At 45.7% G+C, this 5,987-nt stretch overlaps 1 pseudogene; it reads left to right on the top strand.

Annotated features, from left to right (window-relative positions):
- The first annotated feature begins 2,765 nt into the window (after positions 1-2,765).
- LOC102201994 (muscarinic acetylcholine receptor M4-like) lies at positions 2,766-5,982 on the top strand (annotated as a pseudogene).
- The last annotated feature ends 5 nt before the right edge of the window (positions 5,983-5,987 follow it).

Genomic DNA, 5,987 nt, shown 5'->3' on the forward strand with positions numbered 1-5,987 from the left:
TGTACTAACAGAGACTTGGAGGAGAGAGACCTAATATTTAATAATCCACATTTCACTGTTTTACTCTTTGGTTCAGATGTGGATACTGTATTGTTCTTTCTTTGTGATTGTTTATGTTTAAGTTGTTTGTTGATGGTTTTTAGTTTGGTTTTTGTCTGTTTGGGAGCTGACACAGTCTCTATGGAGATGGAACTTCATCTGTTGTTTTTTTTTGTTCGTGCTCACAGATTTGTTGCATCTTTTCTTTATTGACTCGATGATTTAAGCCTTGTTCGAAGCCCAGCTGATGTCCGCGGTGCATTTATCTGGGATAACCTGTCAGCTTCATTATTAAAACATGAAGTCCTGCAGTAACCACGAGGGCAGCTCACTGAGCTGGGCCTTCACATGCAGCAGTTTTCTGATTTCTGAATGCTGCAACTTCCTGTAACTCTGCTGCTGGAACACCTGGATTTCCACAATAAAGCATATTTCTGTTCTATATTTCTATGAGTGTTTACAGGCTGCAGGATGTGTGGGTAGGCGGTAAAAATGCCTTCTTTGGGATTACAGGTTTTCTTGATTGGTTATAGTGTTTAAGCAATCTAATGAAGCCAAATTTCAAAAGCATAATGCCACTTTCCAAAGAGCACACCCATTTCCCTGAGCTATGAACACTATGAACCGTTCCTGTGGTCACTCCGAGGAGTTACTTTAGAGCCTTATGTCGTGTGCACCTCCAGGCCGAGGCGACGCCTGCCACTTTGGCTCAAACAACGACGGATGGTGCGATCTGGCACTGATGTTCCTTGAGCATGAAGTTCAGCTTGGATCTCTTTAGAAGTCTTTCTGCGCTCTTTTGTTACCATTCGGATTATCCATCTCAATTTCCCTCCTGCGTCCAGGGAGGTTGGCTCCCATGGATCTGAAATTTGTGAATGCCGTGCAGCTGTAGTCACAGGAACATCTAGCTGCTTGGAGATGGTCTTATATCCTTTACCTTTAATCATTTTTGTCCAGGCCTGTTTCATGCATTTATTTTTTAAATAATTCATTTGAAGCATGGTTGAAAAGCAGTGTCCAACTTTCATTGGTTAAGATTAATAGAATTTTTATTTATTATTACTTTTGTCAGATTAAAGTTATTTCTGGGACCATTGTGGGTACCACCTTTGTCTACGTCTGTACATTGGTTGCATTTTTTGTGTTCAATGTGTACGACTATGTTATTGTGTGTGTGTTTTTGAGGCCTTGTGTGTGCTGTCTGTGGCAAAGTTTGGTTTTTCAGCAGGGTGAATGGTTTTGAGTGTAGAGCTGCATTTCAACCTGATAACACGATGTTTGGGAAATATGGTGAGACGTTATGGATTTGTGTTTACTGTTTGGGGAATACGAGGCACAGTTTCAAGGACTGTGTTTAAGCACTCGAGGAAAACGGTAATAAAGCTGATCTGAGCACAGCAGCCAAGTGATCCTGAGCTCCTTATTAGTGTTTAAAATGATATCGTTATGAGGCGGAGGAGGAAACGCGGCATTTTGTCCACTTTAATGAGCTCTGCATAAATATTTGGAGGCTGGCTGAGAATCCGGGCTGCTGCTCGGAGGGTCGAGGAACTCGGATGGCAGATCTGTGACTGCACTGCAGCACATTTGTGTCAGAGCGGAGGTTAATCAGATAACATGGAGGAAAAGAGATGATATTAGGACTGTAAATAAGCACTCTGACAGTGCTGGAGGTTTCCGTTTGCTTCTCTGTGCCTGCTACAGTGTCTTCACTAACGGTAATGCTGGGAGGAAGATGAAGTTAAAACCCGTGTGGTGGTAACTGAAGCTGGGCTCATCTTCTCTAATGTGTCATTACATCCCACATCTGATGACGTCAGGACGGAGGCTGCATGTAAACTACTGCAGATGGACTGATGGACAGGCAGACAGCGGCAAGCTGAGCAGCTCCAACACCCCCGGTGAGCTGGACCGAACCTCTGAACGCGCTCGCAGCAACTCCTGCCGGTTCATTCTGTCAGGAAATCTGCTTTTATTTTGAAGGCTTAAACGTGTTTTTCAGTCAGCTCCTCAGAGCTGGAGGAAATTTCTCTGAAGTGAAAGTACTTTTACCAAGGTAATAACACAGAAGTGCAAAAGCTGCACCTCGAGCAGGTAAATGTCGATGTGAGTGTGACACAGCTCATCGTTAGTTTGTCACATTTATCCGTCGTTTCCACATGAATGCTCCTTTTGCACATTTAAATTTTTCATGTGGTCCAAACTGAGGTTTGGGAATGATCACAGGAGTTTCAACATTTTGCATTAAATGTAACGAGATCTTTATAATAAACTTCAAACATCTTCAGTTTTTGCTGCAAGAAAATAAAATCCTGCACGAGGAGAACTTCGTATAAACTGTTTAGCTTCATCGTTTCTGTGTGAGCTGCAATAAAACAGCTTCTGTGAGGAAGAGGAAATCATTCTCAGGAAGATACTGATTCATTTTCAGGGCAAGTATACAAAGTTCTTTCTTTTAATTATATTAGTAAAAGTCATTAACATCCATTGATGACCATTTGATGTTCGCTTCTTTGATTTGCTCTTTATCTCCTGAGTTGGTGGGAAAATAACCAGTACATCAGGAACTCTTTGAATTTCACACACTAGGCTGACGGTTCAGTGTTGACTGATTTAAGGAACGCTGTCTTTTCTGTTTTAACACTTGTTATTATTTTGTGGTCACTTTGATCTCGTTTCAGTTCAATAATTTCAAAGTCTTCTTGTGTGTGACTTTAGGAAACATGGAACCGACGCCTACTTTGCTCCGCCTCTCCGTCAACACCTCCCGTGTGCCTCCGCTCTCACCACCATATCCGTACAGCACTGCTCAGCTGGTCCTCATTGCCATGGTTACCACCTCCCTCAGCATCCTCACCGTTCTCGGCAACACTTTGGTGATCCTGTCCATCAAAGTGAACCGTCACCTGCAGATGGTCAACAATTACTTCCTGCTGAGCCTGGCGGTGGCCGACCTGATCATCGGCCTGTTCTCCATGAACGTGTACACGCTGTATAAGCTGCAGGGCCGCTGGCTGCTGGGCCCCGTGCTATGTGACGCGTGGCTCGTCCTTGACTACGTGGCGAGCAGCGCCTCGGTCCTGAACCTGCTGCTCATCAGTCTGGATCGGTACTTTTGCCTGACGCGACCGCTCAGCTACCCAGTGCGGCGGACGGGCAGGATGGCGTGCCTGATGATTGCTGCCGCCTGGCTGCTTTCTTTCATTCTCTGGGCTCCCGCCATCCTGTCCTGGCAGACAGATAAGGGCGGGCGCGTCGTCCCTAACGATCAGTGTTACATCCGTCTACTTGTTAGCCCTGCTGTTACTATGGGGACGACTCTTCCCTCCTTTTACCTGCCGGCAATCATCATGATCGGCCTCTACAGCCACCTGTCAGTTGCCAGCTACAGCCGAATGAGTGTGCTCATGCCAAACCAGGGTGCTCTCAGGGCTTCCAGTCCCTCCTTAAAAGACTTCCTGCTGAGGCGGCGAGGCATGGGGACGAGTGACCCCTGCTCAGACCTGACCCCGAACCAGCTCCAGTCCTGCACGCCAAAGACCAGAAGGAAGAAGAAGACATGTAGAAGTCCAGATGATACAGCGCAGGCCGAGAGTAGCTGGAGACACTGGGTAAGGATGTGTTTCATCTGTTTACCGTCTCTAATGTTGTTGTCAGGGGGCGCTGTCACTTCCTGTTCACTCTCTGCGGTAGAGTATCACTTCCTGTTCCTGTTCCAACACACAGTGGTGTTCTTGTAGCAGTTTATTAAAAACCGTATAGATAACTTCGCTTTTCATATCTTCACGCACTTTACTCGCTTCGTCTTTAGGGTTTCGCTAGCTTAGCTTAGCTCATAGCCAACTCGCTAGCAGTTTTCAGTTTTATTTGTCATATGCAAATTAGCACAGGGTCAACATCGCAATGAAATGTATTTGATGAGCGGCAGTCACTCAGCAGCATGGTATAGTAGAAAAAATAAAATAAAATAATAAAAAATATATAGAAAAATAGAAAAGAGCAAAATATTAATAAGATGTAGTAAAAGAAAAAGAGATTTTCAGTTAACTGACTATATATATATATGTATGTATAAATATATGTACACTAGTGATTAAATTAAGAAAATCTTAAACAGGAATGTGAGGGGGGGGCAGATGGGATATTGCACAGGAATGAGCAGCAGAAAATCACAGTATTGCACTTTTAAATATAAATATCAATGACAATAAAGTGGAGTGACCAGTGCAGATTAAGCAGAGTACTTGTGAAGCTGCAGGTAGCTTCTGAGCGCGTCCTGTGGACTGTGTGTGTGTGTTTAAGTGTTGTGGTTGAGGTGTTTTTTAGTCTTGTAGTCCGAGCAGACAGGCTCCTGTAACATCTGCCAGATGGTAACAAGGAGAACAGCTGATGTGCTGGGTGGCTGTGGTCCTTGATGATGGAGGCTGGAGATAAATGTCCTGAATGGCAGGAAGCCTCGTGCCAGTGATGTGCTCTGGTGCCTTCACCACCCTCTGTAGTGATTTCTGGCTGCTGGCTGAGCAGCTTCATACCAAACTGTGATGCAGCTCGTCAGCAAGCTCTCGATCGCACACCTGTAAGAATTTGAGGTGATGTTGGCGTTCATGCCAAACTTCCTCAGCCTCCTCAGGAAGTAAAGCCACTGGCGAGCTTTCCTGATAGCAGTGTCTGTGTGAGGGTCCAGGAGAAGTCCTCTGTGATGTTGACTCCAAGGAATTTGAAAGCTGCTGACCCTTTCGACCTTGACACCGTTGATGTGGATGGGCTGGTGTTCCCATGGCATCTTTACCTGTCCTGCACTTTCCTGCACATTGTGTCACATGTTTAGTTAGAGGAGCAGTGACCTCGCTGCGAGGCTTCACATTATGATCATTTTTAGACATTTATCATTCTTCCAGTTATTTCTTTGAGCTCACTGAGCTGGGCCTTCACATGCAGCAGTGTGTCTTCCGATTTCTGAACGCTCCAACTTCCTGTCACTTTGTTGCTGGAACACCTGGATTTCCACAATAAAGCATATTTCTGTTCTATATATCTATGAGTGTTTACAGGCTGCAGAATGTGTGGGTACAAACAAAATGCCTTTTTTGACATTAATAAAGCTGATCTGAGCACAGCAGCCAAGTGATCCTGAGCTCCTTATTAGTGTTTAAAATGATATCGTTATGAGGCGGAGGAGGAAACGCGGCATTTTGTCCACTTTAATGAGCTCTGCATAAATATTTGGAGGCTGGCTGAGAATCCGGGCTGCTGCTCGGAGGGTCGAGGAACTCGGATGGCAGATCTGTGACTGCACTGCAGCACATTTGTGTCAGAGCATAGGTTATGGAGGAAAAGAGATGATATTAGGACTGTAAATAAGCACTCTGACAGTGCTGGAGGTTATTCCTCAGCCTCTCAATCTGGAGGCCAGGATTACTGAATTGGAGACTCGGCTTCCCACCCTTCATTCACCCGTAGCTAGCCAGGCCCCTGTAGCTGGTGCAGCCGAAGATAGCGTAGGCCCCGCTAGCTGTTCCCCGGCAGACCCCAAGCAGCTGGGGAAAGAGGGCGGCTGGGTCACGGTGAGGAGGAAGCATAGTCCTAAACAGAAGCCCCAGGTACACCACCAACCCGTTCATGTGTCTAACCGTTTTTCCCCACTCGGCGACGCACCCGCCGGGGATCAAACTCTGGTAATTGGTGATTCTGTTCTCAGACATGTGAAGCTAGAGACACCGGCAACCATAGTCAATTGTCTTCCAGGGGCCAGAGCAGGCGACAGTGAAGGAAATTTAAAACTGCTGGCTAAGGGTAAACGTAAATTCAGTAAGATCATAATTCACATCGGCAGTAATGACACCCGGTTACGCCAATCGGAGGTCACTAAAATCAATATTGAATCGGTGTGTAACTTTGTGGGACTCTGTAGTTTTCTCTGGTCCCCTCCCCAATCAGACCAGGAG

Source organism: Pundamilia nyererei, unplaced genomic scaffold (assembly GCF_000239375.1).
Source record: "Pundamilia nyererei isolate P.nyererei 1_Seehausen unplaced genomic scaffold, PunNye1.0 scaffold02393, whole genome shotgun sequence".
Taxonomy (NCBI): Eukaryota; Metazoa; Chordata; class Actinopteri; order Cichliformes; family Cichlidae; genus Pundamilia; species Pundamilia nyererei.